Source organism: Ovis canadensis, chromosome 18 (genome assembly GCF_042477335.2).
Source record: "Ovis canadensis isolate MfBH-ARS-UI-01 breed Bighorn chromosome 18, ARS-UI_OviCan_v2, whole genome shotgun sequence".
Taxonomy (NCBI): Eukaryota; Metazoa; Chordata; class Mammalia; order Artiodactyla; family Bovidae; genus Ovis; species Ovis canadensis.
The window spans coordinates 29,880,577-29,900,361 of NC_091262.1; the positions used below are offsets into that span (position 1 = coordinate 29,880,577).

Genomic DNA, 19,785 nt, shown 5'->3' on the forward strand with positions numbered 1-19,785 from the left:
TTATAACTTTTTTCCTCCTTGCCTTAAAAGTTGAATAAAGCTTTCTGAGTCTTATTTGTTTATTTTGGCGTGTAGCTTTACCTTCTTACATGAATGCATGTTCAGTCCTTCAGTCAGGTCTGACTCTTTGCTAGCCCATGGACTGTAGCCCACCAGGCTCCATGGGATTATCTAGGCAAGAAAACTGGAGTGAGTTGTCATTTCCTCCTCCAGGGGATCTTCTCCATGCAGGGATCAAACCTGCATCTCCGGCATTGGCAATCGAATCCTTTACCACTGAGCCACCTGGAAAGCTCTAGCTTTACCTTTTAGCCTACTTACATACAATAACCGTGTGAGCGTAATAGGACCCTCTAATAGTGCCTGCTTTGGGGAGGTGTTCTGAAGAAGATCAGATCTATTGCTACTATTTTCCCAGAAGGTTCACATTTTTGGAACTTGCTGCCAATTCAGCAAGATGACTAGAAATTGCGTTTCTTCTGATTTTCCTCTGGTCTCATTTCATCTTGACTAGGGTGTATGTGCTCAAATACATGAAGGAAACAGAAGCCATAGTCAGTATCTGTGTTCATTTGACTCTAAGATCTACTCTCTTTGGTGCTAGTTTGCCTGAAAGTAAGTAGCAATGAAGTCTTCATTCACCATGCTTATAGCAAACCTTGAAAGTACATTTCTCAATTCTCATTCTTATACCTAACTGGGGTGAGAATACAGACGTGGGGATTTAAAATTGAGATCCTATGAAATTCTGCACCAATTTAAGCCTTGATTCTAGTATATAATTTTGTTTGCTTCCTTAGGAAAGCAATCCTTATGCTGGAATCAGCTTACCTAGCTATATTACCTGGTAACTTACTACATGTTTAAAATCCTGGAGGATTTCAAAATGAGGAAAGAATTTAGAATCAAAGTTTGAGCATAAATTGATGACTAAAGATTCCTCCTTCTGAAGAAGGTGGAGGAAAGAACTCAATAGGTGGACTATCTTTTGTGTGTCAATGCCAGGTCTGATCAACTCAGAAATAGAGGAGTGCTTACTGGGCACTCGGTTCAACTTGGTGTCCTTGCCTTGGGTGTCAGATGCAGCTGCTTAGATATAAGTTGACAAGTTGCACATTAAGAACTGTAAATGGGTGCTCATTGAACATAGAGCTTCCCAGCTATCTTCCTTGGAGACTAGGATCCAGAAACTCTGAGATGTCATTTGGGAATTACCATGTTTAACAAATACCCTGGGTCTTCTCTGGTCGTCCAGTGGTTAAGCATCCACCTTGCAATGCAGGGGATACAGGTTTGATCTCTGGTCGGAAAAGTAAGATCCCACATGCTGCTGAGCGACTGAGCCCAGCCACCATAACTATGAGCCCATGTGCTACAACTAGAGAGTCCATAAGCTCCAATGGAAGATCTTGTAAAGTGCCATGTGCCACAAGTAAGACCTGATGCAGCCAAATAAATGAAAAAAAATTTTTTTTAAATAAAAAATTCCCTTCTTGCCTTTGCATAAAAAAAAAAAAAAATCCTAGCAGAGTCTTACTATTAGAGAAGTTTGAGATGTTCTGCCGAGAGAGGGAATTTGTAGGCTGTCAGAATTAATTGGACTACCCTGCAGTTTTTCCTTGCTACTTCCCCCAGATTTCTTGGTTCCTTACTATTAGTTCTGCATCATTGACTCTTTAGCTCAGCTCTGCCTTCACTGGACTCAATATTGTAGGTATTCAACAACAGGGAACAATGACAGAAGCAAGGAAATGCGAAATGGAAGGCAGCTTTTCTGGTAGCAGCATTGAAAGCCGGTGATCTAAAGGAAGGTTTCCCAGGCGGCTCAGTGGTAAAGAATCTGCCTGCTAATGCAGGAGATGCAGGAGACACAGGTTCGATCCCTGGGTCAGGAAGATACCCTGGAGGAGGAAATGGCAATCCACTCCAGCATTCTTGCCTAGAAAATCCCATGGACAGAGGAACCATGGACAGTGGGCTTATAGTCCAGTTCAGTTCAGTTGCTCAGTCGTGTCCGACTCTTCACAACCACATGGACCACAGCACGCCAGGCCTCCCTGTCCATGACCAACTCCCAGAGTCTACTCAAACTCGCCTCCATTGACTTGGTGAGGCCATCCAACCATCTCATCCTCTGTCGCCCCCTTCTCCTCCTGTCTTCAATCTTTCCCAGCATCAGGGTCTTTTCAAATGAGTCAGCTCTTTGCATCAGGTGGCCAAAGGATTGGAGTTTCAACTTCAACATCTGTCCTTCCAACGAAAACCCAGGACTGTTGGTTACTACGAGTGAAATGACACAGAACATACAAGACACACAAGAGACAGACAGGATACCACTCTGGCCAGAGGAACAGAACTGGGCAAACTAATTGCCGTTTATTACTATAAAGCCCTCCTTAGGCAGAATTTTAGACTGTAAGAATAAGCCTTTTCAGCACAGTGCAGGTGCATACATGTTATCGTACAGCAAAGGGGAGTGAAATCTCTGTCTACTGCAGAGTCTGCCCAAAGCCCTCATCTCCCTCTTATCTCAAGAAGGGAATGCTCCCTCGTTTGCAAGGGACCATTAAACTCAAGGCTGTATCCAGACTCTTTGGCAGAACGCCTCGTATGCAAGGACGCTCAGCCTGAGCAGAGAGACCCGTTTGCAGGCACATCTCTGCTACCCTATTAACCCTTCACAGGACTGATCTTCTCTAGGATGGACTGGTTGGATCTCCTTGCAGTCCAAGGGACTCTCAAGAGTCTTCTCCACCACCACAGTTCAAAAGCATCAATTCTTCGGTGCTCAGCTTTCTTTATAGTCCAACTCTCACATCCATACATGACCACAGGAAAAACCATAGGCTTGATGAGATGGACCTTTGTTAGTAAAGTAATGTCTCTGCTTATAGTCCATGGGGTCACAAAGAGTCCGAAGTGACTGAGTGACTGAGCACCCTTCACTGGGCTCCTAGCATGTCCTGGAGCCCACCATCCTGTCTCTTATGTCATAGCCCTTTGCTATTTCTCCTGCTAACCCTGAGCTTTGTCTCTGTCATTGTGACCCGTGTGAGAAATTTGGTGGTTTAGTGTCCAAACAAACCATTTTCTGCCCCAAAGGTTAAAGGATGTTATGATCTTATTTTCTCATTTGTTGGTTTTTGGATAATTATTCTACATAAATGCATTCTAGGTCAGAGGACCTCAGTCTTACATGGAGTTCCCTGGAGAATTTTACAGATCACACCCCTCCTCTTTTGAAAGGCTCTGGGAACCTTTAATGTGTCCCCAGAGTAGAAACCCACTCCCCTAGGAAGTCTTGTGACCCCTGCACTGGTCCATAGGGCAGTGGAACTGGATTTATAATGAACTTCACTTTCACGGTAGGAGATTCTAAAGGAATCAACCACAGTAGCATCTTGCTCAAACTCTCTTTTCTTTTTATTATTTTTTTAATTCATTTATTTTAATTGGAGGCTAATTACTTTACAGTATTGTAGTGGTTTTTGTCATACATTGACATAAGTCATCCATGGGTGTACATGTGTTCCCCATCCTGAACCCCCCTCCCACCTCCCTCCCCATCCCATCCCTCAGGGTCAGCCCAGTGCACCAGCCCTGAGCACCCTGTCTCATGCATCGAACCTGGACTGGTGATATGTTTCACATATGGTAATAAACATGTTTTAATGCTCTTCTCTCAAATCATCCCACCCTCACCTTCTCCCATAGAGTTTCTCTTTTCTTTTTTAAAAACATTCATTTATTTGGCTGCAGCAGGTCTTAGCTGTGGCATGCGGGATCCTTAGTTGCAGCATGGGGGATCTATGCTGACCAGGAGTTGAACTGTGGGCACCCTGCATTGAGAATGCTGTCTTGGCCACTGGGCCACAAAGTAAGCCCCCCAAACTCTCTTTTCTAGAAGAGAGGAATTTGCAATGAACTCTGTTTATGCCTAGCCACATTCCTCCCCCAAGTCCCATTTGAGAAGGACTTGTTACAATATTTGGTGTTTATATAGTACTTGTCTTCCTGGAGCAGAGGTACCATGCACATTTGTTTTAAGATCTCATTAGTTCTCACAGAGTTTTTTGTTTAGGATTTCACAGGAGTATCACACCAATATATAAATGTCGAAACATTATTTCAAATATATATGTATGGGCCATATGATTTTTTAACTTAATATTTACATCACATAACCACTCATGCATACATGCTTGTCTTTATGTATATACAAGCATAAGCTATACATGACATATATTAAACACCCCTCCCCCCACTGCCAGTGTGCTTGTATTTATCAACAGTGCTTTTCAAAGCCTTCTTTTAATCTTTAGTGCCCCATTTTTTCTTTCCCTTTCCCTTTGCAGGCGTTTTCATCTCTCTTTATTACCGAAATTCCCCTGGTGACACTTCTGGGTAGCTCACTCACGGTGATTGCTTATTTCTCATATGTTCCTGGTGGCAAAGTTGTCGCATAGTGATCAAACGGTTGCAGCATCCATTGCTTGAAATTTCACATCCAGTCCCTCCCTGCTTTGTTCAGTCCATACAAAATCTTTCCTGTCTGGGATTCCTTTTTTGGGGGAAAAACTTTTTATTCTATGTTAGAGAATAGCCGATTAACCTTGTTGTGATCGTTTCAGGTACACAGCAGAGTCACTCCGCCATTCACATACATGTATCCATTCTCCCCCAAACTCCCCTCCTATCCAGGCTTTCACATAACACTGAGCAGAGTTCCCTGTGCTAGACAGTAAGTCCTTGTTGATTATCCATTTAAAATATATTGACAGCAGTACATGCGTGTCCATGGGCTGCCCAGCTGGCTCAGATGGTAAAGAATCTGCCTGCAGTGCAGGAGATGTGGGTTTGAACCCTGGGTTGGGAAGATCCTTAGAGAAGGGAATGGCTACCCACTCCAGTATTCTTGCCTGGAGAATTCCATGGACAGAGGAGCCTGGCAAGCTCCAGTCCATGGAGTCACAAAGAGTCAGACATGACTGAAGCAACTAACACTTTACTTCACACATGTCCATCCTGAACTCCCTAACTATCCCTTCCCCCATCCTTCCTCTCAGCAACCATAAGTTTGTTCTCTAAGTCTGTGAGCCCATTTCTGTTTTGTAAGTTCATTTGTATCATTTCCTTTTAGATTCTGCTTGCAAGTGATGTCATACAGTATTTCTCTTTGTCTGTGTGACTTACTTCACTCAATATGAAAATCTTTAGGCCCATCCATGTTGCTGCAAATGGCATTGCTTCATTCCTTTTCACGGATGAGTGATATTCTACTGTATATGTGTACAGCATGTTCTTTATGCATTCCTCTGTCAGAGGACACTTAGGTTGCTTCCAAGTCTTGGCTATTCTAAACAGTGCTGGAATGAACATTGGGGTGGATGTATCCTTTCCGATAATGTTATGCCCAGGAGTGGGATTCCTTTTCTTTAGTCAATTGCCTGCAAAACCTGAGCTGCTCCATTAGTTGAAAAATAAATATTGGTAAACCTCATTGCCAGCTTCTATTTCAAAAGGCAGTGCCGCATAAGAGTTGAGAAGATAGAATATAACAAGGGGTCAGACCGATCTGGGTTCAACTTCTACCATTTTCTAAGTGTATGGTCATCCTGAACCCCTTCTGTTGGATGGCTATGAGGCTGAGTCAGATCATCACGCAATGTGCCTGATGCATGATAGGCGATCAATAGATGTTGACATTCTTATTATCATCATTGATTCTGCCAAGCCTTCAAGTTTCAGATCAAAGTTTTCCTCTTTTTTAAGACCTTCTTTGACTGCACAGGGAAACTTCTTGACTTGTCTCCTTGTTGCATCATTTTCACTTGTTTATACCCCTTTATGAATATTCCTTTTTTTTTTTTTTTGCTAGCATTTCTCTTCCCGCCTAGACTGTAAACTCTTGAGAGTAAAAGATGTGACTTAAATCATTGTATCTCTACAGCCAGACACACAAGTGTATGAGCATATGGGGACAGGCAGGGAAATTGCTACCTACAAATAGTTTGATTAAAAACTGCTTGTGAGTTTCTTCACTGGCTGTGTGGGAAGAAAGCACTAGACAAGGCATTCAAGGCCTCAGTCACCTTTTTCTAACTAGTCCTCAAGGGAACCTTTACATGAACCTGGCTATTTATGGCTTTTTGAATGGAAATCTAGAAACTCTGTTTTTTGCAAAGGTTTTGACCAGCTAAAGCTCAAGCTGCTGATTTCCTCTAGATGATAAGGAACACATTAAGCAGAGGGTGCCATTTCTCAAATTCCATTGCTAGAATCGGCACTCCAGTCACGTGGCTTCTCTGCTTCAGTTCAGGTTAATTTCAAGGGCAGGTCACTTGCCCATGGAGGAACTTGAAACCTTGTATGGACAGCACTGTAGGTTTGCCTGTTTTTTTTTTTTTTTTTTTTTCTCTGCTAAGGAGACAATCATTTCATGTGCTGGTGAAAAGTTTTAAACCATCTCATTATCAGTCTTTGCAAGCCCTTTAATGGCACAGCTTCCATTGTGATTGGGTCTGAATTGGGCTGAAACTGTCACCAGTAAGACTCCTGTTCTTATTTCTTCTAAATTGCAGGTTCATGTTTATGGCTGTTTCTGTCATCACCAAGGAATCATGAGCAGGGTCTGCAAATTCCTTACTAATATTTCAGTGATTAGGGTTATTAAAAGAGTGTTATGTTCAATGGATGTGAGAGTGACATGGGAGAATTAAGAGAGATGAATGATCAGTCTTGACACTGAATGGGAACAGAATTTTTTGTTTCCCCTCTGTGAATGTAATTTGCCTAAATGAAGCAGGGAAAGTCAAGTGGATTGTGATTGATATTTTAAAATCCCGTTTCCAATCTTTGATGAGGTCAGAGGGTTACAGTGATGGTGGCTTGTCGGCATAAGCTTTGCATCTTCAGGGCATCCTATTGCTTCTATTTTAATAAGTAGAATCTGGAGGGAATTAAGGAGCATTTGAAGAGTAATATAATGTGTTGAGAGCTTCCTAGGTGGTGCTAGTGGTAAAGAAACCACCGCCAGTGGAGTAGATGTAAGAGACACAGGTTCAATCCCTGGGTCAGGAAGATCCCCTGAAGGAGGGCATGGTAATCCACTCTGGCATTCTTGTCTGGAGAATCATATCAGGGACAGAGGAACCTGGTGGGCTACAGTCCATAGGGTCACAAACAGTCAGACATAACTGAAGCAACTTAGCATGCATATATTGTGTTGAATGGTGATCCCCCCAAAAAGAGATGTGTGTATGTCTTAACCTTCAGAACTTGTGAATGTTTGGAAAGAGGGTCTTTGTAGATACAAGTAAGAATCTGGAGATGAGATCATATTGGATTGATTATGATCTCAAGGAGAGCCAGGAGTTACCAGAAGCTGGAAGAGGCAAGGAGGGCTTTTAAAGGAACACAGCTCTGCCGGCCTCAGTTTTGGCATCATGGCCTCCAGAATGGCAAGAGAATAAACTGTTGTTTTAAGTGACCGAGTTTGTAATTTTTAATGGCAGCCCCAGGAGATGAATACAGTTGACTAGGATTTATATCAGTGTTTGTGCTCAGTTGCTCAGTTGTGTCTGACTCTGCAGCCTCATGGACTGTAGCCCATCAGGCTCCTTTGACCACAGAATTTCCCAGGCAAGAATATTGGTGTGGGTTGCCACTTTCTACTCCAGGGGATTATTCCCAACCCAGGGATCGAACCTGCATCTCTTAAGTCTCTTGCACTGGTAGGTAGGTTCTTTACCACTAGCTCCACCTGAGAAGCTTAGGATTTATATCAGGGAGGTAGATTAAAAGGCCTAGTCAAGGTGTAAGTTCTCTTACTGCTTATTAGGTTGTATGGCATTGGACAAAGATATTCTCCAATATCTGATTGGTTGGTTCATTGATAGGTTCATTCATTCATCATCATGTACTTAGTAATCTTTTCAGTAAATACATTCTGACTTTCTTTCGTGCTCCAACCACTGTGGTAGACATTTTGATGACTAAATGTATTTCCAATCATTAAAAAAAATTACACTTAATCAAAAGAGACCAGTTATTACAGTATGTGTTTGTTAAATTTTCTTTATCTGATTATAAATATTCTAATGGGAGAAAATGCTAACTGGAGAATGTTTAGAAAATATAGATGGGCAAAAATAATAAAAGTCACCCATTATTTCAACACCAAGGGATTAATCATAGTTAATATTTTAATAGATTTACTTACACCCGTTTTACGAATGTGTGCATGCTAGGTCACTTCAGTCGTGTCTGACTCTTTGTGACCCTATGGACAGTAGCCCACCAGGCTCCTCTGTCTATGCGATTCCCCAGGAAGAATACTGGAGTGGGTTGCCATGCCCTCCTTCAGGGGATCTTCCCGACTCAGCAATCGAACCCGTCTCTTATGTCTCCTGCACTGGCAGGTTGATTCTTTACCACTGGAAGCAAATATATATAATATTGAATTTTGTAATAGTGATATATAGATTTGCTTCCTCAGTTTTTTTTTAAATAAAAGAACATGTATATAATTTGTGTTACTGTTTCTTTTCCTCATGCTAAAACTGTTCTTCAGAGACATCATTTTTAGTGACTCAATAGTAAATTTTTTGTCACAAAGATGGAAAATAATTTATTTGCTATTGTTGGAATTTCAGTTATTTCCATGAATGCTATTGTTGTCAATCTTTGCTCATATCATTGATTATTACCTAAGTATTAACTCCTATAATGGAACTGCTAGGTCAAGCCTCTTAACGTTTTTCTCTCTTGTACCATGTTGTGCCAAATTATGCTTAGAGACATGTCCCAACTTGCCCTTTTACGTGACGTTTGTGACAGTGCCCATGTCCTGAGCGTCTGTTCTGAAAGTCATAAGGAAGGTTGTGTGTTGCCAACATTCAAAGTTACTCTCCTCTTTGAGTGTTTATGTCAGACTTCAGGTTGGTGGTCCTCATTATCAGGCTAATGTACATTTAAAAAGAAAAATCTCATTAACAGAACTTGCGGCAGAAATGATTAGTTAAATTTTGTTAAACAATCATTAAGCGCCTATGATAAGCATGAGACTTTTGTTATGTCTGGTACTGTGCAAAGATAAATGAGATGTGATTTATTGAAAGAGCACATAGTATTATAGCAGGATAAAACCTATGCATACCTATGAAGACATATATGGCCTATGAATATATGGCAAGGAAGAAGGCAGTATATACACTCATATGGACTCAAGCAAAAGGGGTGATGGAGTCAAATTTTCTTGGAAGATATGACATGGAGATGAGCCACCAAAGCAAGGCAGGATTTTAAAAGATGGAGATTATAAGGCCATAAGAACAGCATGAACAAAAGTCGTAAAAGGCTAGGGATTTTTAAGGAATGGTAAATAGTCCAGCCTAGTTGGAGCCTAGAAAGAATGTGAAGGACTTTGACCAACATTGAAACCAATTTTGAAACTTATTCTATTGGCAAAATTACTGTCTGGGTATTCTTGTTTGTTTTTTCCCCTGCCATTAATAGTCCTGGGGACTGTTTTCAATGGATAGGATTTATCAGCCCAAAGGGAGGGAAATTATGGAATATGAACAGGAAGAAAGACAAGTATGATTTTTTTTAATTGAAATGAAATGGACATAACAGCTCAAAGAAAAAGGAAGAAAGAAAAAGCCATTCTCCTATCTTGGTCCTTTGACACATTTAGAAAACTTTTTGATGGTTTTGTGACAATAACCAATATCATGATTATCAAGTACTTACTATGCCGTTGACACATTTTTAGCCATTAACTGAATGTCTATAGCAAGTGAGGCAGATATTTTAAACCACATTTATGTGTAAGAAAGCCAAAGTCTGGTAAGGTCATGTGCCTAGTCCAAGATCATGCCATCCGTAAATTACAGCTCTGGGAACCAAACTTACGTCCATCATTTCCAGATCCCATGGTCTTAGTACTGCCCTACACTGTGTGTATAGGACTCCATGGGCAGGACTTTCTTGGTTCTCCTATTAACTCATATCACTGCATCCCTGGGGATGGAGAACTTAGGTTATCATATGCAATGAATGTCCAGTGGATTATCTGTTTTCATATTATTTTCTCTAGATCCTGTCAAACCACATCAAAACTACAGATCTTATGATGGGGTTACATCCTGATAAACCCATCTTAGTTGAAAGTATTGTTTATTCAAAAATGGACTTTCCACAGAGGAAAGGCCATCGGCAGGCTTAGGAGAGAGGCTTCAGGAGAAAACAACCCTGCTGACATATTGGTATTGGATTTCCAGTCTCCAGAACTCTGACAGTCCAGAGGCTGGGTGCTGGTTCCACCAGCTACTGCAACTAAAAAACTAGGTTCAAAAATGTCAGATATCCTCTGGGAGCTGCTCCGAGTTTCTGAGAGAGCTGCCAACATTGCCTGGGTGTGCTGGCAGCAGGAAGCCCTTTTTCATCTGCTGATTGAAGAAAAGAAAGAGGCAGAAAAGAACAAGATTTGCAGTTGATTTCTAAACCCTGGCTGATGTACTGGTACAGGAAGTTATCAAACAGAATATGGAGAACAAGTTTCCAGGCTTGGGTAAAAACTTTTTTTGGAGAAGAATCCAATTAATTTGCGAATGATTTTGGGGAAAAGATTATCATGAGACTGTATCCAACAGAGGAGGAACCAGCAGATCTTCTCAGCAAAGTCCTTAATGGTGACAATCTGAGGCCTTAGCCGAGACTGTGCACCAGAACATTTGTCTTCAGTGACCCAGCTTTGGATTCAGGAGAGATCAACATTCCGCAGGACATCTTGGGAATCTGGGTGGATCCTATAGATTCAACTTTTCAGTATATAAAAGGTTCTGCTGGCATTAAACCCAACCAAGGAATCTCCCCCAGTGGACTTCAATGTGTCACTATTTTAATTGGTGTCTATGACATACAGACAGGGGTGCCTCTCATGGGAGTCATCAACCAACCTTTTGTATCACAAGACCTAAACACCCTCAGGTGGAAGGCCTTTCGTACATGGGGACCAAAATCCCTTCCCTCTGCTTCCCATCTCTACAGCAGTGAAAGGCAGAGCCAAGTGACCCAAAACCCCAGCTCTGAATGCTCCCTCCTGTTCTCAGCTCTCATTAGTACCAGTGAGAAGGAGACCATCAAGGGTGAGCACTGTCACGTGTGTGTGGAAAGTGCATCTTCTGGGCAGCTGGGGCTGGTTACAAGAACCTCTGTGTGTTCCTTAGCCTTGTTGATATTTACATCTTTGCAGAAGATGCCATGTCCAGGTGGCACTCTCGTGCTGCCCATGCCATCCTCAGGGGTGGGGGAATGGTGGACTTAAAAGAATGCCTGGAAAGGAGCACTGACATGGGGCTTGACTTGCCGCAGCTGGTGTATCACGCGGGAAATGAAGACGCTGCTGGAGTGGATCAGTGGGCCAACAAGGAAGGACTCATCACGTACAGATCAAAGCAGCCGCTGGAGACATTCCTGAGCCTCCTCCTCCAACACCTGGCCCCTATGGACACACATACATAGATGAGTTCCGTCCTCATGGGCTCCACAACCCAACTGTGAACCTCATTTCCATATCTCTGTCTTTTGAAGATAGCTTTGTCCTATTGATGGTCAACATTCACCTTCCTCTTTTGGGGAGCATTTTTCCATTATGTGTTCACAATGCTAATGTTAATAAATGAATGATATTCATGCAGCAAAAAAAAAAAAGAAAAAAAGGACTTTACACCCCTGAGTTACTGAACATCACAGCTTAGCATAGCCTAACTTCCAAAGTGCTCAGAACACTTACATTAGCATACATTTGGGCAAAATCATTTAACACGAAGACTATTTTACAATAAAGTGTTGGATATCATGTAATTAATTGGATACTCTACAACTGTACTGGTTGTATTTGTGAAGCGTGGTTGTAAGTGTATCAGTTGTTTATCCTCGTGATCACCTGGTTGACTGGGGGCTGTAGCTCATTGCCACTGACCAGCCTTGAGAGAGCATCATACTGCAAGAAAAGATTACATTTTGAAATTTGAAATGCCTTTCCTACTGAATGTATATTGCTTTCATACCATCATAAAGTCAAAATATCATAAGCTGAATTATCGTTAAATTGGGGACCGCTTGTAGATGGAAATTCAGTGGCCATCTGGTTCAATGCCCACTCTACTGAAGTTCCCATTGAGTATCTCAGATAGGTATTTTCTGCTTCAAAACTTTGCTGCATGACACTGGAATGACATTTAATGTAGTTGAGAAGTGGAATGAAAGATGTAAAGTCACGTTTCCTTCTAGAGAGATTAAACATTGAATAGAAAAAGTAATGTTTGGATGCTGCTAGAGATATGTCCTGGAAAAGGCAATGGCACCCCACTCCAGTCCTCTTGCCTGGAAAATCCCATGGATGGAGGAGCCTGGAAGGCTGCAGTCCATGGGGTCGCTGAGGGTCAGACACGACTGAGCGACTTCCCTTTCACTTTCCACTTTCATGCATTGGAGAAGGAAATGGCAACCCACTCCAGTGTTCTTGCCTGGAGAATCCCAGGGACAAGGGAGCCTGGTGGGCTGCCATCTATGGGGCCGCACAGAGTCAGACATGACTGAAGCGACTTAGCAGCAGCAGAGATATGTCCCAGAGTCTTCTCTGTTGACTTCAGTCTTACCTGCCTTTCATAGTACAGAAATTCCATGCTAACAAGAAAGAAGAGATGTCTTCCTGACCCATAACTGTGATGAGTTAACCTACTTTGGTAATATATTTATAATCTTTTTGAGCTCCTGGGAGGAAAGATGAAATATGAATATAAAATAATAACAGAACTAACCTTCAAGCACTTCCTGAATGCCCAGGTGTGGTTTGAAGCTTAATGAATTTGTGTTAGTAAAATATTCTGAGATCTCGGTTGAGGGGAACTTGAGAACACAAGTGGTTATTAATTATTATTATTATCAACTCCTGCCCAGAGTCATGGAGATTGATGATCCCTGCCATGTTTTATCCCCAGGAGTATGGTTGCAGATGTCAGTCCAGGGCACAATGAATATTTAATCCCTTAGAAGGATTTTTAAAAATATATTATTATCCACAATCTATTCTGAATGAATTACTTCTTCCCCTTGCTATTTCATCTGGTGATTCTTGGTATTTATAGTGGAAAGAAACTACACTAAAATCCAGGCTGGACCCTTTGTGTTTTGTGTCGGGTAGCAGTACAAAGAAACTCCATGGATCTTTATTAGTTCTGTAATGTGAGAAGAGTGAAAAGGGTGAAAGAGTTTTATCTAAGGAATAGTTTTTGTACCTTGTGTCATATGGACCGCCTCTCGCCACCCAGGACATTTGTTGGTCTGTTAATCAGTTCACCTTGACCAGATTTTTTTTTTTTTTTAATCAGTGATCTGGTCTTAACCAATCCACAAAGCTTCAGCAGCCAAGCTAAAATTTGTTTCCTTAGTTTCATGCTTGCCCCAAGGAGGCACAGGGGGAGAAGTTGGTGGCTGACTAATTCTGCCTCAATCACTGTCTATTGTCACTGATCCAGAAGCACAATGGAAAGATTTGGGCAGATGGAATGGTTCCAGTGCATTTCCAAAGTGATTACAGCAAAGTTTCATTGGTTTTCCAGATACAAACATTTAGCTGTTAAAATAAACAAACTTCTGCATCCCTACAATTATCGCTTACCCCTGCAGATGCAGCTTAAATGAATCCCAGCTCATCTCGAATGCTGTGATGATGTCTCCAAATGAAGCTTCTTGCTATTTTAGCCAGAGAAGGAGCAGTAGGCATTCAGCTGAACATTCTTGTGACAACGTCCTCGCTTTCCGGTAGAAGTTTGAAGGACATTTCCAATCAGGTTAACGAGGACCTGCTGATTCAGGGCTGAAATGGGTTGGTCTACATCTTTTCACTTCAACCCTTGGAAAGCCAGTCTCCTTTATCTGCCAGCCAATCACAGCCTGCCACTGTAACATCTGGCTCAAGCAGCTGCCGGGAGAGGAAGCACCCTCTCTGTCCCCTTCAGCAAGTAGCAAGGGTGTGTAATTGAGAACCTGTAATTTCAAGAGTGCACAGACTTTGGCAGAAATCATGAAGGTGAGAAGACAGAGGAGATGGAACTGCAGGAGGAGCCTCTGTGTAACTTCCAAGGGAGCCCGAGGTGGAAAGAACCACACAGGGGAAAGTCGTGATTCATTTTAATCTGTGCATCTCTACAGAAGTTATTGTTAATGTGTATCCAATGATGCCTGTGCCACATTCTTTTTTTTTTTATATTAGCATTTTTTAAACTCATCTTTAATTAGAGGATAATTGTTTTACAATATTACGTTGGTCTCTACCATGTTTCACCATGAATCACCCATAGTTATACACGTATGTCCCCTCCCTCTTGAACCTTCTTCCTACCTCATTCCATCCATCTAGGTTGTCACAGAGCACCGGATTTGAGCTCCTTGCATCATAACAGCAAATTCCCACTGGTTATCTATTTTACATATGGTAATGTATTTATCTGTATGCTATTCTCTCAATTGTACCACTCTCCCCGTCCCCCACTGTGTCCACAAGTCTGTTCCCTATGTCTGCATCTCCACTAAGATTGTTGTTCAATCGCCAAGTCGTGCCCAACTCTTTGCGACCCCATGGACTGCAGCATGCCAGGCTTCCCTATCCCTCACCATCTCCAGAGTTTGCCCAAGTTCATGTCCATTGCATCAGTGATGCCATCCAACCATCTCAACCTCTGTCACCCTCTTCTGCCTTCGGTCTTTCTCAGCATCAGCATCTTTTCCAATGTGTTGACTGTTTGCCTCAGGTGGCCAAAGTATTGGAGCTTCAGCATCGGTCCTTCCATTAAGTATTAAGGGTTGATTTCCTTTAAGATTGACTGGTATGATCTCCTTGCCATCCAAAGGACTCTCAGGAGTCTTCTCCAGCACCACAGTTCTAAATTGTCAATTCTTCAGTGCTCTTCCTTCTTTACGGTCCAGCTCTCACAGTCATATTTGACTACTGGGAAGACCATAGTCTTGACTATACAGACTTTATCTGTAAAGTGATGACTTTGCTTTTTAACACACTGTTTAACTTTGTCATAGCTTTCCTGCCAAGAAGCAATCGTCTCCTGATTTCATGGCTGCAGTCCCATCCGCAGTGATTTTAGAGCACAAGAAGAGGAAATCTGTCACTGCTTCCACTTTCCCCCTTCTGTTTGCATGAAATAATGGGGCCGGATGCCATGATCTTAGTTTTTCTTAATATTTAGTTTTAAGCTGGCGTTACTGAGTTGTGCAAGCCCCTTCGCCATGACAAGGCAGTGATCCATGAAGGGGGCATCTCCATTACTGGCCTGCAAGTGTGTTTAGCACTACCATCTTTCTAGATTTCACACATAGACATTAATAGAGCCACTTTCTGATTAGATAAAAGTTAGGAAATGATATTTTCCCAAATTGAAATTGCAAGGAATCATTCACGGATCTTGGAGGCACTAAGTGTCCTCTGAGTCCAAACGTATTCTTAAGGAGGCGTGTGGCAAGTTAGGATGGAAACTGATTTGCTTCTGCATTTCTGGGAAAGCTGCCTCCCCATGGCATAGTGATATGCTATTGCCTGAGTGGGAGACACATTGAAAAAGTAGCCTATTATCAATTTATCCTGTATCTTGTCAAGCACTTCCTAAGCTTTACTCGGCTTCTTTTGGGGTCATTTCCTACAGACACTATGACTGTGCTACTCAGTCAAAAGTATGCTATAAAATTGCTCCAAGAACATTTTCAAAGCTTCCCATGAGATCAGATAAGAATCACTGGAGGTAATTGAAAAAGTTTGAGATGTTTCCTAGGTTGTTCTAATCTACCTTTGCTTCTCTGCACCCCTACACGTCTTTTAGAACCAGTGTGCCTGTGTGTTTCCTCCTGCTTATGGCTTGTAAGCTCTCGGGCAACAAACTTTGAACCTCAGGGATTTCTGAGAGCTCCTGGCAGAGAGCAGAGCACAGGTGAGGCCACGTGTAGAGTCACAGGCAAAGCGGGCTGTGCCAAGTACAACAGTCAAAGTGTCCTGAGTGAGGTGTTGGCTAATCTATTGGTGATCCTGCCAAAATCTTGATTGGGCCTGATGAGAGCATGCACAGGATAAGGACAAGAAAACAATCTTATCTAGAAAACTGAGATTATAGTTTAGCATTTCATGGTACATTTTAAAAAAATATTTATTTATTTGGCTGTGCCAGATCTTAGTTGCAGCACCTGTCATCTTTGATCATTGTGACATGTGGGTTCTTTAGTTGCGTCTTGCAGGATCTATATTGAACCAGGGTCCCCTGCATTGGGAGTGCAGTCTTAGCCACTGGACCACCTGGGGAGTCTCATGGTACATTTTAAAAAGATTGTTTTTAATTGGGGGATAGTTGCTTCACAATGCTGTATTGGTTACAACACTGTGAATCAGCTATGAGTATCCACATTCCCCCTCCCTGCCTCCCCTCTGTCTCACCCCTATGTCATTCCTGAGCACCAGGCAGGCTCCCCGTGTTATTCAGCAACCTCCCTCTAGCTGTCTGCTTTATACATGGTAAGTATATGTCAGTGCCACTCTCTCAATCCGTCCCACCCTCTCCTCCCCCTGCTGTGTCCCCAAGTCTGTTCTGTATGTCCGTATCTCTGTTTCTGCTCTGCAAATAGGTTAATAAATTCTGGTTGTATCACCACTTAGCTGGGTAACTTTGGACATGTTGTTTAAACCATCTGTGCCTCAGTGTTCTTTTTGAGAATATTGAAAAAAATTAAGTTATTTTCAAGCATAGTTGTGAGGATTTAAAGAGGAAAACCCATGGGAATTCCCTGGCAGTCCAGTGGCTAGGATTCGGTGCTTTCTTCATAAGGGTCCCAGGTTTGATCCCTGGTCAGGGACCTAGGATCCCACAAGCTGTGTTATGTGGCAAAACAAAACAAAAGAAAAAGCAACAACAGCAACAAAAGAAGAGAGAGAGAGAAATCCATGTAACCTGAACTGTTAAAAAAGCATCAATCAGGTATGTGTGTGCGAGGCACTGTAGAGCTGTGATATAAGTATAGAGACAAGATCTAATCTCTATCTGTGTAAAGTGACAAGTCAGGAGTTCTTAACTTGAGGTTCATGGACCCTTCATGCTGGGTAATAGAAGCCAGTTCTCTAAAAATAGTGCTAGACACATAAGAAGTATTCAATTACTGTTCATTGTTTTTGAACAATTGATACTTAAAAAATATAATTCCTACTCTCTTAATGTTCAAGTGCTAAGAAATCTGATTTTTAAGTTTAAATTTTAATTTTATATCCAAGTACAATTTTTTTCTGCCCATCTGCTCTGTAAAATTTCCATCACATTTTTTATGGAATCATCTATTTTTCCATCATTTCTATGTAACTTTGTCTTGGTTCTTGCTTCTCTGTTTCATCTCTTCTGTACTGCTTTGTCAAACATGGTCTGTAATTTGCTATTTTGAATGAAGATGTTCCCAACTTTCAGGTGCGAACGAAAGTAAAGTACAAGAGTATGTCTTTGAGTAACCATCAAGATGATATGGTGTCCTTTCAGTCATCTTCCTGAAGTCACGGATTTTGTTCTTTAATACTTGACATTCATTTTCATGCAGGATCACACAAGCAATTCACAAATATATGTGCCATTTTTAATAACCTATTACAATGCATGAACAAGAAACATATTATTACTTTTTTACACTGCCAGGTCTTAAATAAGTGGTCCTTAATTTCTTTTGGATCTTGGACTTCTTTGATGGTCTGATGAAATCAACTGTATCACCCAAGAAAAACACATATATAGAAGCATTTCTGTACAAAAATTCTGGTGTCTATTACCCAACATGGAGGGTCCATGAAGCTCAAGTTAAGAACTCGTGACATGCCATTTTTCTCCAGTAGAGATTAGATCTTATCTGTATACACCTATCACAGCTCTACAGTGCCTGGCACATAGATACCTGATTGATGCTTATCTATTTGAACTTGACTTCTATGAAGGTGACTTCAAAGGTTTGTCTTCAGCCAGGGGCTTTATCTTAAGTGCCAGATACATATACCCGACTGTCTTTCCTCCTCCACCCAGTTCTCTACCTCAGAATAGCTAAAATGTCAATCAGCTTTCTCTGCGAGGGTATGGATTTGGAGACAAAAATCAATCCACCTAACTCAGCTGAGGGCTTCCCTGCTGGCTCAGCAGTAAAGAATCTGCATGCAATACAGGAGACGTGCGTTCAATCCTCGGGTAAGGAAGATCCCCTGGAGAAGGCAATGGCAACCCACTCCAGTACTCTTGCCTGGGAAGTCCCATGGACAGAGGAGCCTGGCGGGCTACAGTCCACGGGGTCACAAAGAGTTGGACAAGACTGAGCGACTAAACAAAAACAAGAGCAAACATAAGACAGCTCTTGTAAACCGCCTTGTCCCACACGGCCACTACAGAATCCGGTCACCTCTCCTGCTGGGATGAGCCTGTATCCATGGATCTAAGCTGGAAACCTTTGTATCATTTTTCAACTCCTTCTCTCCACTACCCTTATTTTAATTAATTATCAGATCTTAGTGTTTTTACCTCTTTAATACCCTTTGTTTCATTTCCCTCTGGCCTAGTTTAAATTTTCACCATCTCTTGCTTAAATTTTAATTCCAGTCTACTAATCAGCTGGGTTCTGGTTTCCCATTCTGTCTTTCTACCAGAAGTTATTTTCCTTTGATCCTAAAGCATAGATATGAATGCATTACTCCCTTGTTTAATGGTCATCAAGCCCTAGGTTTAGTATAAATATTCATGAGCCCAACTCAGACCTGTTGAAAGAATCTGAATCCCAGAACTCTGTATAATTAACAAGGTTCCTAGGTAGTTTCATATATCCTCAGATTGGGAAGTTCTGTCCTAATCCAGTGTTTCTGACTTTCCCTCAGATTCCTCAGTAGCATTTCTTCAAATGTAAATTCCTGGGCTTCCTCCCAAAGGCAGGATTCAGGAGATTTGAGACAGGTTTTGGGGCCTGCATAGTAACTCCTTGTCCAAGTGTCTCTGATGCAGGTGGTAATGGTCTCCAGCCTTTTTGGCACCAGGGACAAGTTTCATGGTAGACAGCTTTTCCCTGGACCAGGGTAGGGGTGATGGTTTCAGGGTGATTCAAGCACATTACATTTATTTTGCAATTTATATGTATTATTATTACACCAGCTTTACCTCAGATCATCAGACATTAGGTCTTGGAGGTTGGGAACTCCTGGTTTATAGAATCACTCTTAAGCAGCCCTGAACAAAAGGTCTAAGCTTTGGAATCACACCTAGAGCTCTTCACAAACTTTGACTTCATTTCCTCCTCCTTGCCATACATTAGACCCTCAGGAAGGCAGAATAGCAGCTAAGAGGCTGAGCACAAGCCTCATACTTCTCTGGGTTCAAATCTAGGCTTTTCTGTTTACCAGGTATGTGAGCTAATTAAGTACTTACCTGTATACACCTTAGCCTCCTCATCTTTAATTTAGAGATAATTACACAATTGCTGTTCAATTGCTCACTGACTCGTTGTGACCCCATGGACTATAGCACTCCAGGCTTTCCTGTCCATCACTATTTCCCAGAGTTTGCTCAAACTCATGTCCATTGAGCTGGTGATGCCATCCAACCATCTCAGCCTCTGTCATCCCCTTCTCCTGCTACCCTCAATCTTTGCCAGCATCAGGGTCTTTTCTGATGAGTTGGCTTAGAATCAGGAGCTTCAGCCTCAGCATCTGTCCTG

General features: G+C 41.9%; 1 protein-coding gene and 1 pseudogene across 1 annotated transcript in view; both read left to right on the top strand.

The window, feature by feature from the left end:
- AGBL1 (AGBL carboxypeptidase 1) overlaps positions 1-19,785 on the top strand; it is a 692,160-nt gene that overhangs the window by 432,436 nt on the left and 239,939 nt on the right. The window lies entirely within an intron of this gene.
- LOC138423254 (inositol polyphosphate 1-phosphatase pseudogene) lies at positions 10,359-11,526 on the top strand (annotated as a pseudogene).